The sequence below is a fragment of the Piliocolobus tephrosceles genome, chromosome 5, assembly GCF_002776525.5.
Source record: "Piliocolobus tephrosceles isolate RC106 chromosome 5, ASM277652v3, whole genome shotgun sequence".
Classification (NCBI taxonomy): domain Eukaryota; kingdom Metazoa; phylum Chordata; class Mammalia; order Primates; family Cercopithecidae; genus Piliocolobus; species Piliocolobus tephrosceles.
Genome location: NC_045438.1, coordinates 31,694,017 through 31,709,429, shown reverse-complemented (window position 1 = coordinate 31,709,429; position 15,413 = coordinate 31,694,017).

Sequence of the window (15,413 nt, the reverse complement as noted above, 5' to 3'; positions counted from 1 at the left end):
CCCCCTTGGTGCCATCATCACGATACTGAGCTCTAGTTGAGATCTAGTTATTTAAAAGTGTGCGGCACCTCCCCTCCTTCCTCCTGCTCTGGCCTTGTGACATGCCTCACTCCCACTTTGCATTCTGCCATGATTGGAAGTTTCCTGAGGCCTTTCCAGAAGTAGAGGTTGCTATGCTTCCTCTACAGCCTGCAGAACTATGAGCCAATTAAGGGTCTTTTCTTTATAAATTCCCTAGTCTCAGGTATTTCTTTATATCAGTACAAGAATAGACTAATAAAATTAGCAATCATAAAAATGCTAATAAAACCAAAATGATTAACTACTACATATCCACAAGAACTACTAAAAAGGAAACAACTGATAGCCACAGGTGTTGGTGAGGATGTGGAGCAAATAGAACTCTCATTACCTGATGATTGAGTTGCAAATTGGTATAACCTCTTGGAAAACTGTTTGACATTATTTATTGAAATTGAACTTACACATAACCTATTGACTGAACAATTTCTACCCAATGGCAATGAGTTCCTGTGCCCCAAGAGATAGGCATGAGAATGTTACAGTAGCATTGTACTTAATAATTTGAAATTGGAAATAACTCAGAAGTCCAACATAGGTAGAAGAGACAAAGAAGTTCTGGTATATCCATACAATCCTTGTGAATTATTTGACAAACAACTAAAAACAAAATTGTGCATGAATTTCACAAATATAAAGTGAAATGAAAGACCCCAGACTAATAGAATGCATACTCCATGATTCCATTCAGGTAAGCTTCAAAACTTTGACACTAAATGATAATGTTAAAGGATGCATACTAGTATGGTATATCTACAAATACAAGCATGAATGTGATTATCATAAAAATGATTGCAATAAATATTTGGAGAAAGAAGTAAGGAAAAATGACGAAGGCATACAAAGGATGTTTTGAATTCTGGAAATTTGCTGTTTCTTCCTATTTCATGATTACAAGGTTATTCACTTTGTAATAAATTACTTAACTTAGAATTTTTGTTCTGTTTCTGTTCTATATGTATGTTTATATATTACAGTAAAAAAATTAAAAACTAAACAAATCTAAACTAAATAAAATTAATTTTGGCTCAAGAGTCAACTTTTTCATAGGGAATCATTTTTTATGATTTTTTTTCAGGCTACAAAGAGTAGAGAATGATATGTGAAGTGTAGAATATTTCACCTTGAGAAGAAAATGGTTTATATATTGTGAATATAACAAAAGTTCCTGTGTTTGTGGTTTTGTTGTGTTTTGCATTGTTTTTAACATTTCTTAAAGAGATTCTGTGAGACCAGAACATACTGCTTGAAGGAAACTATTTTTTTATTTCCTTTTCATACTTGGAGAATACAAACTAAAGAAAAAAACAAACTACTACAAAGAATATATTGCTATACAAAAGCAACCGAAATTCAGTATGAGAATGCGTTGACCTCTCCCTTTTCCTTTGTGTTGACTCTTAGTTCACTTTAGCAGACTGCTTTTAAGTTTGTACCTTCTGCCTTGAGTTTTCCCCTTTTCTCTTGAGTTTCTTCAAATTATAAGTACCCCCAAACAACCTTAATTCAAATGTCTTTAATTATAAGTTGAAATGCATGAGTTCCCATTTTATACTACTTTAAAATTTCCCAACAATGATGACCTCACTGCTATTCTGAAGTTCAAAACCACATACATAGCTACTAATCCATGGTGGATTTGTGCCAAGCGTTACTCCTGTCCTTCAGACTCACAGCACTGATCAGATTGTGATCATTAAAACTCCTTAGGGATGAGAATTTTACATGTTTACACATATCTTCTGCTCAATCCTCCTTTGCTCAAGCACAAAGGTTCTTTTTGAATTACCCTGAACATGGAATCGGGTTTTTATATTGATATGGCTGCTCTATGCATGCTGTCTTGCCTAGGACATAGATATCTTGAATAACTTATGACTAAAACTATTCAAGTCAAAATGAGTTCTATGAGAGTAAGTCCTATGAGATCTGACACCTATTAAACAATGCATTAAATTAACACCCCAGTTCTCCACAACACCCAATTAATTGCTACATCCTATTAATTATTTTTCTTGAAAGAACCCAAGACAACATCATTTCTTGCTCAAATGACTGCCTAAGCTCTCTTACTGCTCTCCCTGGCCCTAATCTTGATCTCTTTTGGACAACTACACTAAAGGTAAAGATATCCTCTTATTCACTGTTTAAGTTTCTTCCTTCTAAAGTTTCTCAATGTTCTAAGAGTAAAGTTCAAATTCATTAGCAGGCCTCCAAAGCCCTTCCTAATTGGGCTTCTGATGACATGAAATGCTCTGTGCGCCAGCATCTTGAATTACTTCTGGCTGCCCAGGATGTACCATATTCTCTTCTCTTTCTGCATCTATGCACTGTTCCCAGACCAAGAAAGCCACTTGTATGCCTTCCCTCTTCCTCTCAGAACTTCACACGGTTAACAGCTATTTCCTACTTGGCCTTTCAGTCTCAGCTTAGATGTTACTTTTTTTGATTCTCCTTCTCTAAATACCCAAGTCTGGATTACATACCACCCACCGTGTGTTTTCATAAGGCTCTATACTTAGCCCCATAATGTTCTTATCACTTTGAATTAACTGTTCACTTCCTTTTCTGTCTAAACCACAAGTCAATAAACCCTTAGAGTGCAGGACTTTTATCTGTCACACAGCTAATACCAATGGCTAGCACTGTGCTAGCACAGGCTGGGTACTCTACTAAAAATAATAATTCAATGTTGAATGAATGAAAAGGTTTAGCTAAATGTGGCTTTTAAAAAGCTGTACTGTTGTTCACTATTAAATGGTAGTTAATATTAGGTAACTCTGAATGGAAGAATAGTAAGAGAGCAGAATATATAAGAAGCTGCTTCATGATGAATCAAGACAATGATACCATAAACTATAAACAGAAGGGAAAATGTTTTAAGGATGTACTAAAAATGTGCTTCAAGTATCTTGCCAAACATTGAGAAAATCATGTTAATAAGCATTAACTCCAAAAATAAAGGTGATGCTTTTCAAATCCCAAATCAGAACATATGGTTTGACTAAGATTTTTTGTAGTGTATACATCTATTTACATAGACACTTAAAATGTTTTAAAATATATCATATTTAATTTGACACAATGAATTGCCCTTCCTGAAAATACTTGGGAAAAAACTATGCTAAAAATCTGAAATATGTGGTTTTTGAACCTGTGAATTTAGAATGTTTTTGATGAGAACATGCAAAGTAAAGTAAATAACAAATTTACATCATAAATTTCAGAGGTAGAGCAGGCTCTGGGATTGGCTTAATGCAGTGGTTGCATCTCCATTTCTCTGCTATTCCTTTAGCTGTACTTGCGTATGTGGCTGCATCCTCATATTGGTATAACTGGCGATAGCAGTGCTAGGCCTCACACTGGTATGCCACAATGTATTTACAAGAGAAGAGACTACTCTCTCAGGAGAGCCCAGCCATCTTTCTTCATGTCTCACGGTTCCAAATTGGGTCACACATCAAGTATAAAATAATTGCTGTGGCTGCACTGATTTAGCACTGTTTCTGAACCTGTTCCTGTGGCAAGGGTAATGGGATTACTGTTTTTACGACATAAACTTCCTTAGAAGCTCATGGGCTGCCCAGAAGAGATGTGGACACTCAAATAAAAATCAGGACATTCTCAGGAAGGAGAAATGGGGCAATGGTTGTTGGAGAAGACAATCAACAATTTCTACTCTAATGAAGAATAACGTAACTGTTTTTCAATTATTTTTTATATATTGTTTATATATTGTATATATATTTTTATATATATTTTTTATATATTGTTATATTCAATTGTTTTTTATAATTGCTTTTCAATTACGTTATATGCCTAAGGTATATAAAGGGCATACCTGTATGTTATGTAGATTTCAGCAGAATTAAAATTGAGCTAAAGCTGTCTTCTAAACATAAAGGGTCACATTTTAGCACACAGTCTATATTAATCTGAATAACACATTCAAAGGCTCACCATTTCCCCTTTGGCAAGTAATAAACCAATTAGAGGACAAATTGCAAATGCAAAACATTGTTCTAACCCAAAAGAAGTATGGGTATTTAAAAAATATTTTCTGAGTAGTTAAAAAAAGTTTGTTTGAGCAGAGTATTATTAATAAAATATGTGTACATGGAAAAACTGTATACAATTCTGAAGTTGTATATATAATTTTATGGTCAAAGGATTGAAGTAGACATACCTATGTTGTTAAGTGCTTCAGTCTTTTGTTTCTCAAGAAAAGTAAAAAGTATATATAATATACAAAAATCTGTTTATATGTCTTGATTAGAAAATGCATTTAAATTGTGTGTTTCACTTTTCTGGCTTCTTCAAGAAAATCATAACCCAAATTTGACAATATGAGCAACATAAAGACAAAGTAAGGAATATATACAACTCATTCTTAAACTCAAACTGGCTTAAAACACCAAACAAATGATTTGCTTTATTGTGTGCCTGACTTGGCTGTGCTAGCAAATTCAGCCTGAGCCACATGCCCCCAAGATCATAGCTTTATGCCTTTTCCCACACACAAAATCTCATAATATGCATAATATGATTGGTAGCATTCAAGTTAGAAACATAAAGGAAATTTGAAAGCCATCTTTATTTCCTCCATCAACTCATTATTTACATTGAGAATATTTTCATTTTGTTTAATTAAGGTATGCTTTAAATTTTTAATCAACAAAAGTAGACAATATTTTAAAATAAATAATAATATAGAACACAGCAGGCATTTAATAATTTTTCATATATTAAATTATATTTTTAAAAGAAATAAAATGTTATGTGTTAAAATGCATATATATATTTCTTTTGGATTCCAAACAACAGAAAATTTCTGTGTGTGTGTGTAAAAAATAGAAAGGAACTGTGGTTAGAAGATCTTCAATGAAAGCAAATTTATTATTTTCCTGTTTTTACATGATAGAGTTCATAAATGTCATCCCATTATAAGAAGGACACATGGCTTACAAACCATTTTAAAACTAGAGCTTCACAGCTTCTTTCAGTGCTCTAAACTGCACTTATTGCCAGGTTCACTGTGGTTACCAAAACTTTGTTTTTCTAGGACTGAAAATATTTTGTTACTCAAAAACCATGTCATATTATTTACATAAATATGAATAAATTATATTTATCATATAATTTAGATAAAGAGAGCTTAGGCCAAAATCAAAATAAGAACAGGTTATTTGCACTTGAAGCAACATATCTTTGAAAAGTCTGAAAGTATTTATAGAACAGCTCTCACGATTCTGTTTAGCCTTGACTCATCACTCTTTTTTTTTTTTTTTTTCAGACGGAGTCTCGCTCTGTTCCCAGGCTGGAGTGCAGTGGCGGGATCTCAGTTCACTGCAAGCTCCACCTCCCGGGTTTACGCCATTCTCCTGTCTCAGCCTCCCGAGTAGCTGGGACTACAGGCAACCGCCACCTCGCCCGGCTAGTTTTTTTTGTTTTTCGTAGAGACGGGATTTCACCGTGTTAGCCAGGATGGTCTCAATCTCCTGACCTCGTGATCCGCCCGTCTCGGCCTCCCAAAGTGCTGGGATTACAGGCTTGAGCCACATCACTCTTTTCTTAAGTCTTCAACTTTGTCCAGTTTCCAAGTGCCTTAAGTGTTTGTGCTGCTATAACAGAATGCCATAGGCTGGGTAATTTATGAAGAATAGAAATACGTTTCTTTACTGTTCTGGAGGCTGGAAAGCCCAAGATCAAAACAATGGCATCTGGTAAGGGACTTCTTGCTGCATCCTCACATGGTAGAAAGGTGGAAGGGCAAGAGAGACGAACATTGAATTCTCACATGGAAGAACTAAAAAGAGAGTGAGTCCACACCCACAAGCCCTTTTTATAATTGCATTAATTCATTTTGCCCTCATGACCTAAATGCCTCTCCAAAGGCCACACCTCCCAACACTGCTGCATTAGGAATTAAGTTTTCAACACATGAATTTTGGAGGGGACACATTCAAACCATAGCACCAACTTTCCAATTTATGTCTCCTACATAAGAGGGAAGATTCTGTAAAGTTCTTAAAATATCAAATAAATGAGGGATAAATATAATAAACACAATGTATTAAGAAAGGTGGTCTGTCACTTAAAAGGGGTGGGCCAAATTTTTCAAATTATTCCAGTGTTGCTTAACTATCTGATACCATAAAGAAAGATGAGAATCTCCTCAATTTATTTTATGAAGATAGCACAAATGTATTGCCAGAAACTGGTAAACTATGTTCCAAATAAAATAAAATTGAATGTGGAATTATTGAACTACAGATTTTTAAAAAGCATTTGCCGCCCCTTATATATTGATATGTAAATAAACAACAAACAACATTAAATTAAAACCTTGCCTTGCTTGGATATGACTAGTATTGAATCAGAAAAAAAGTCATTTTTCAGAGACTTAACATCAAGTAACTAGTGCAGTCCTGCCCTTTTGTCCTGGGTCTGAGATTTGAGTTTTGGCTCAGTTTTCTGTACCTGAATCTCTTGCTTGACAATCTTCCCAGCTCTGCCCAGCATTCATCCTTTGACAAGTACTTCTGAATGTGAACACATTTGCTTAGTTAAGGTCCGGAAACTGCTGACACTAATCCTGAGGCTGACTGCCTTTGACTCACCTTCAGGGTGGGACACCTGGATGCTGACTTATCTAAACTGGCTGATGTCAGAGCTGTTACTGTTTCCATTCTGCTGGACCAGAGAGCATCTTAGAATATGGCATTCAGTCTGTCCCTTCACCATCTGACTAATCCTCATATACATTTTGGTTCTGGGTATCAGTCCCTCCAAGTCTGACTCCTTTTGATTACCTTTAATTAAGCAATGCCTGACAATGACAGACCTTGCTTATATATTACCTCCCCATCCTGAATCACTAATCATTGTATATGTCCCCATAGCAACAGCTAAAAAAGGAACATTGGTGTGACACTACTATCAATAAGTCGATTTCCCCGTGGAGACACACACACACGTACACTAGCAGATAAATACATATGCAGACATACACACAGACACACACAGGAGACCAGGTGACAATTAGCCTATAATTTCCTAAATAGGTAGAATTGCCTTAAATACTCATGAAACCCATCAATAAGTCAATTTCCCCATTCCTCAGTTATGGGGAAAGTGACTTATTGATAGGTGTCATGAGTATTTAAGGCAGTTTATCATACCTAGTAGTACCTGGCAGATGCTTGTTCAGTGACTGAGAAACTATATGCCCAATTTCAGTCATGGGCCTGCTTTGCACACCCTTCTTGTACTTTTAATGACATGTCTAGTCTTTCTAATAGTCTTTCTATTTGTATTACACTTTTTTTCCTCAATTCTCAGGAGTGAAGCTTTCTGGATGAAGTTCTTTAGAAAATCTTGACACCCATTGTGGTCCCACTGGTAAAATTAAATGCCTTAAAAACATTAATTTAGTTCATGAAAAACTGTTAGAGCAACATTTTATCCAATATGCATATTTCAAAATACATTTGAATACATACTAATATCAATTGTATCTCCCTTCATATTAATAGGCACATTGTGTTTATTCAACATCAAGAAATCGCTTACTATGTCATTTAGAGGGATTAACAAAAATGTTTTAGGGTAATAGCGAAATATCAGGATCAGTACTGGCATACACAAGGAATGTCTCTGTTTGAAATATGGCAGCATTATTAGAAGAGGAGGCATGTGAAATTCTATATGCTACTTTATTAATGTGGGCAGCAATGTAATTTCTCAGATAGTTTTTTCTGACTTTCAGCATCAGTGGCAGTAAATTTGAGACACATTTCATTATAATTTAACTTATGGCATGTCTGAATCAAGTGTCACCCATCATTAACTAACCACCTACCACCTACACATACATTTTCACCCACCCATGTTTGCTTATTGAGGTCAACCTATCATGTCTTATGTCCTCCTAAGCACCTCCTGAGTCCCCGTTTCTCACAGCCCTCTCCCTATTTTGTCTCCTTTCTCATCTGTTTACTTTTGGCCCTGCTCTCAATGCTCTCTCTCTGGTCCCTAAACTACCCTGTTCCCACTTGAATGAATGAAAGCAAACTGACTTTGAAACATTTAAGTAGATCCCTTGCCTTGACATTTTTGACATCATGAAGGTCAATATTGCCTTCACTCAAAGCCAAAAACCGTTCCAGATTTATAGGAATTAAAGCTACCTGTGGACCAAGAGATCTTCGACCTTGACTCTGTCTTAACTTGATTGCTAGGCAATTGTGAAGAACAAAGAATAACAGTATCTAACTAAAAAGGTCATTATGAAGATTAAATGAGATTTTGTCAATGTGTTTCACTCTAATCAAGGTAATGTATTAGCCTGACTTAACTAGGCTTTCCCATAACAATCAGACTCTTGTCTTAGGACAAATGGTGTAAGTTTAAAATCATTTACATAGTTCTGACCTAACATTTGTAAATACTTATATTGAAATCAGAATGTAGTTTTCATATAAAAGAGTCATCCATTGGCCTAGTAACTGGCTTCATGTCATATTCAGAAAAATAATTAATTCTAATTATAAACATAAACAATATTGTTTTAATGTAATATGTATCACCAAAGTAACAACTAATGGATCAAATTAACAACTTCCAAAGAAATATGTAAATGAAGTAGACGTAATAACAGTCTTCTTATCCATAGGCTTTTTGCTGTAAAATTAATTCTATGGGTAGAGTTAATCATCTTCTTTATTTGAATTTGATCATTTTCCATATAGAAAATTTAAGAGTAACAACTTCAAAATAGGCCAGGCGTGTGGCTCATGCCTGTAATCCCAGCACTTTGGGAGGCTGAGGTGGGCAGATCACTTGAGGTCAGGAGTTCGAGACCAGCCTAGCCAACATGGTGAAACACTGTCTCTACTAAAAATACAAAAAAATTAGCCTGGCCTGGTGGCGGGTGCCTGTAATCCCAGCTACTTGGGAGGCTGAGTCAGGAGAATCACTTGAACTTGGAAGGCTGAGGTTGCAGTGAGCCAAGATTGTGTGCCATTGCACTCCAGCCTGGGCGACAAGAGCAAGGTTCCGTCTCAATAAACAAACAAACAAAAATGTGAGTTCATACTATCTCCAATTCTAAGCCAATACTACACCATGCTAGTCTCTTCCTCTTGTGTGTCTGTGGATTTTCACTCCAAAAGTGGGAAATCTGGCTCCCACCATGTACCATTCATGTACTTAATTTTTTGATTCCATTGTACATGTACATCAGTATCAGAATTGTTTCCTGTACACCTATGAAAAACAACTTCATCAACCATAGTATAGAGCTCATGTGCAGTTTCTTTTACCTTTAGTCTTATAGACTCTACTCGTTTCCAAAGTCAACATCTGTTGCCTTCACCCTCCTGAGTGAGGTGGTTTCTTTTCTTTTTTTTTTACAATTGTAATGCAGATATATTCTTGTTACGATCTCCATTTCTTCCTGAGATCCTTCAATCTCATATATAATTTTTTTGTAATTTCACACTTTAGGGTTCACTCTTTCTTCGGTAAAGTTCTATGGGTTTTGACAAATGCATAATGTCATGTATCTGCGATTACACTATCACACAGAATCGTTCTACTATCCTAAAATTCCCTTTTGCTTCACCTATTCATCCCTTCCCCCTCCCCCCCACAACCCTTGGCAACGACTGATTACTTTATTGTCTCCATAGTTTTGTCTTTTTCAGAAAATCATATAACTGAAATCATAACAGTATGTAGCTTTTTCAGATTGGCTTACATCATTTAGGAAAAAAAATTTTCTAAAGCAAGTAATTAAGATGTAATTCATTTAAAGTTTAGAAAAGGAGTATAAATATCCAGTAAAGATTAAAGTTTATAAGAATCAAATTTAAAATACATGGTCTTTATAGCACTCAGAGTCACTAGGATATGATAGTTAATACCCAACAAGCATCCTTTGTGAAAAGGTCCTTAATTCCAAACCCTGTAAATCAAGGCAGGAACTGTCCGCAGGAGCACACTGGCCAGTCTTAATTGCTGGGGATGGCTGGTCTAACGGGAGAGGTAACTTCTAAAGAAACTAGGATTTATCCACAGCTAGAATTCAAACCATTTAAGGGATATGGTTAAGAGAGTAATTTCATTCTAAATTTGTTATTTCAATACCAGACCTTTTGAGAAACCATATTATGTTTAAAAACCAAATACCCATAGGTATGATATAGTCAAAAATATCCTCCACATGGCTTAATAGTGTACTATTTAAAGTGCAAAAATTATACCACACAGAAGCATGAGAAAGAAATGTGATGATCAAGCGGTTAAAGGGAATGTATTCTACTTAAGGACAAACGACTTTTTCTTGAAAAATAGCATTCAGACAAACTGCAAGCAAAAATATATTTAAGACATTTAAAAAAATTATTGTTAAGCCAACGTCATTAGGTAGGAGAATGTTATTTAAATTTAATGCTGGAGTCGAGATAGATAAAAATAAATCCTTATGAATTATTCAAATAGGAGATGCAGACAGTATTTTGTTTTCAGACTCCTAGGTACCACTCTCACTACAGTTCTGAGTCAACTACTTGTATTGTGGTGTCCTTAACTCATGCCAAAGCCAGGAAGTCCTGAACCAGAAATCTTCCAAGAAAGCCTATTCTTATGCGATATTTAATCTGATCTTTTTGGCAAGTAAAGACCAAGAATAATTTTGGATTGGGCTTCTGAACTTTTTGGCTGCTTATCTAAAGCGAATAGAACCAAACTACTGAAGGCTTTTGTACTTAAAACAAACAACAACAACAACAACAACAACAACAAACACTTCTTTAGGGAAAAAAAGATAATTATATTGTTTCTTTAAAAACTAATTCAAAGGAGATTTGAGATATGCCTTCTAGATTTAGGCCAGAAAATTCTATTTTTTCTTATGATCACAGAATAATAAGAAATAAATACCTATGGGCTTCTCTCAGAATAGGCATATCTTTCCCAAATTCTTTAAGATATCTAGAATAAAACTATGACACTACCAGGGATTATTTAAATTTGAAAGGTTTGGGAAACTGAGAGTGCAAAAGTCTGGTAAGAGTTGTCAAATTATCTAAGATTTTGTTTAGCTGAGACCTTTAGAAATTACTTTTAGCCAATAGAATGGAGGCAATTTTTTATAGAAATTAACATTTTTCACCTACAAATTGGCATATATTTTTAAAAATTATAATGTGAAAAAGGTGAGAATATAAGGAAACAGACACCTATACATTGTTGGTGAGAGAATAAACAATTCTTAGAATATTTTAGTAATAAACCATTATTTATTTATGGTTTTTAATGATTTTTAAAAGTAAAAAACCATTAAACTATGTGTATCTTTAACTCAGTAATTCTATTTTCACTCTGGGAATGTGTCCGATTTAGTTACAAGGATATTCATCAGATCACTTACAATGAATGATACATATCGGAAACATCAAAACGTCCAACAATATGCATCCTTGATTCTAATAAATAAAAAAAAGAACATAAATGATCCTTCCAAACCTTTTAATTTTACCAATAACCTGATTGGGTAAGTGCAATTCTATTCCCACTGAGGAAATTTACGTGTGAGGAGATTAAGTAACTTGCTTGAGTTCATATCCCTGATAAGCAGCAGAGCTGGGATTTGAACCTACGTTACCTCAGTCCAGAGTCCATACACTTAGTCACAATGAACTATGGTTATTGCTGATATTGACTGTGTTCCTACTATGTTCATCAAGCTGAGCATATCACCTGTCGTATTAATCGCTCTAGTTCTCACAATGCTATAAAGTAGACATTCATTATCTCTATCTAATTCTTAAATAAATTGAAATCATTATCAGTAATAGAAATATTTCTTCCAAGCTTGCTTTCTGCCATTAACCTTTACCCCTGTTCTTGCTGTTCCAGTTAAAAAATAATTCATCAAACATGGGACACTAAGACTTTCTTCACTATTAGAAATCCATTCCTCCTTGAGATCTGGGGAGGTACATGTAGACTTGAATATCTTCCCTTAATTAATTTCAAAATCATTCTCTTGAAAAGATAATTTTTATAGAATTGTATTTTAAGGAAGGTGTCCTCTTCTAGTTTCACTGAAGATGAGAGAGGGTGGATGAATTTTTATTCAGATTAGCATGTTTTGACTAGGCAAATGGAGTCAATGTGCCTTTTTTTTTTTTTTTTTTTTTTGAGACTGAGTCTCAATCTATCCCCGTCCTGGAGGGCAATAACGGCATGATCTCAACTCACTGCAACCTCTGGCTTCCAGGTTCAAGCAATTCTCCTGCCTCAGCCTCCTGAGTAACTGGGATTACAGGCACCTGCCACCATACCTGCTAATTTTAGTATTTTTAGTAGAGATGGGGTTTCACCATGTTGGCCAAGCTCGTCTTTAACTCCTAACCTCAGGTCATCTGCCTGCTTTTGCCTCCCAAAGTGCTGAGATTACAGGCATGAGCCACCACACCTGGTGTCAATGTGCCTTTTATGTCATATTTCACTAGTTAAAATCTGTATATTACTTTTGGAATTAAAAAATTAATATTGAGTTGTTTTTGTTTTAAAGTGAATGTACCTGAAAGAAGAAATGAAGATCTTCTTGAGTTATAAACCAAACCTCTATCTCAATCTCCACAATATATTCACATAAGAACTGGTCAATGCTGCAGCTATAGTTTAGCACCGTATTTGATCATTTAATATTGTGCTCTTTGGCCCAGCTAGTTCTCTTACTTTGTGACCTTTAATCTTCTTTAGGAAATAGCTACAGTGCTTTTTGTAAAACAGAATTTCTGCCTCTGCAGAAAGATTATATAGTAATAACAATATTATCCCCCCAACTCCTCCAATTGTATTTTTAACCCTCAGTCCAGCTGATCGGATCAGATCAGAGTTTGGTCCTTATTAAAAGTGTTAAATTTTTGTAACTTATAGCAAAGACAAGTGCAGGAAAAAAGTTTTGCAATTTAAAACATTTTGAGAATCAAAAAGCAAGACTTTGAATGACTCTGGTAATAAAGTTAATGCATAAATAATCAATACAGAGGATTCTTGGACTAAAAAGGGAAGAATTAGTTTAAGAGGAAACTAAGGATTAACAATGCATTGATGAGTATCCACGAATAAGAAGCTTGTGCCCTGTCTCCAATTCCAGGGCCTGTAAGGGCATGAGAGGAAGGGTGATGAGCTGATGGGGGAGATAGAATTAAATACCTCATACAGCTATTGTATATTTCAGAGTATAGAATGATGGTTATCTTACTTTAGCATGCGTCAGAATCACTTAGAGGGCTTGTTAATCCACATATTGTTGAGTCCACATTAGGGATTCTGATTTAATAGATCAGTGGTGGAGCCTAAAAATTTGAATTTCTAGCAAGTCTCAGGTGACATCAATGATGCTGATTAGGGAACACATTTTAAAACCACTGACATAGAGGACTTGTCTTTTATTTCCCTGGTGTGCTAAATACTGTCCATTTACCCCTCCAGATCTACTTTCTGCTGTTCTCCACATTGCTCTGAATTCCAGGAGGCTGTTCCTGAGCAATATGAGTGAATCAATGGATCCCCTTCTCCTTTGGTTCCCAGTTGTTTTGAACTAATGGAGGATACTAACAGAAGGGAAAGAAGAGAATGACATTGGGCATTTATTCCCCAGGCTCCCTCTCTGCCCTGTCACTGCAGATTGACTGTCTCCCTAAAGAAGGACACAGAAAATATCATGAGGCCCTCTCCAGCCTTTCATTATTGTTCTCTTGACTTGATCCTTACACCTACAGGTGGTAACAGTTTCCATTGCCTTTAGCCCTGGGTTCCTGGAAATTCCTTATTGTCTTCCCAGAACATGCCCAGATATTTATAAATAGTCTCTTTTTTAGTCTGATCAAATTAGTATTTCCAGCATAACAGATGTTTCCTGTCAGTACCCTAATACAGCAGGATAAGTGGTCATGCTTAAGCAATTGCTTCCCCTACATCCAAAATGTCTAGGATGAGAAAGTCTACAATAGCTCTGCTGAGTTTTTTGTAGTTCTGAACCTGAAAACTTTATATGTCTGTCTCAAGGATGTGAGAATGGTCGTGGCGGAAGGAGGTTCCTTATTATGTAGTGACAGAAAGTTTAGTAACACTGCCACCAGCAGTAATGTGGAAAGCAGAAAACAACCAAGTGCATCACTTAAAACTGTGGATATAAGCATGCCACTTCAAATGCAATTGATGACCAGCCATTCCGAGCCACCAGACAGAATGTATATCTCTCTGGTCAACTATCCTCTCAAGTAGCCAAGGAGATTTCAAGGCAGTGTGTTGAAGGTGCTGCTTTATTTCTTCTTGTTGCATGTATTAGAATGCAAGACAGATATGCTGAAGGAAGAACTGTTAACAAAATGGAGCCAAGGATTGTCACAGTTGAATATTCCCAATTCTCTAAGTGGCTAAAATTAAAATATTAAGAGATTAAGAAATTGCCCCTGGATGTAAGGATCATCTCAAGGATACTATGAGAGGAACATGGGCCAAACACAAAGCTGAGGATGTGACTATAAAATTTCTTAGGACTTCATAAAGAGCTAAGGCATTGTCTCAGAAAACCACTTGGTCATACAATGGCTTTTGTCTAATGGAATGAACCTCAATAAGTCATTAAGTTCAAATTAAAGTTAATTTGTTACTCAGCATTAGATAACTAATTGTAGTATACTGTAAGAGCCATATTGTGGCTACAAGATTAATGATTGTCATGAGGCCCACTCAAACAGCTTTCAGGGCTGATGCTGTGTAATACACTGTAGCCCAGGGATTTCCAGGAGACCAAATCACCTCAGCACAGACACAATTCTCATAAACCTTAAAAGAAAGCTTACCCTTACAAGAATAGCTTAAACTCTCTTTATGAAAGAAACACCCGTTAACTGACCTGGACTGAAAACCTTCCCATTCAGGCCATCATCTGACCCCTAACTCTATCCAGTTCATGCCACTGGGCTATTCCTGCTGTCTGTCTTGTAAAAGCACTGCATTAATAGCTTGAACATCAGATGGCACCTAAGACTCATCTCTGACATCAATCAGATTGATGGGGAAAAGTTGCCTCTGGGGAAACTGATTAACTGGGACCACCCAAGAGCCCCAGACATGACTACTACACTATGTTGTTGAAATTTGGGTTATTTTTTATTGTTTTGCATAACTAAATTTGAGTCCTGAGAATGCACACCTGCAGCATTTTAATATCCCAAAGGAAAACACAAATTCGATGGGATCAAAACTGAATTCTCATTCTCTGCCTCATTTCATGGACTAATCATCCA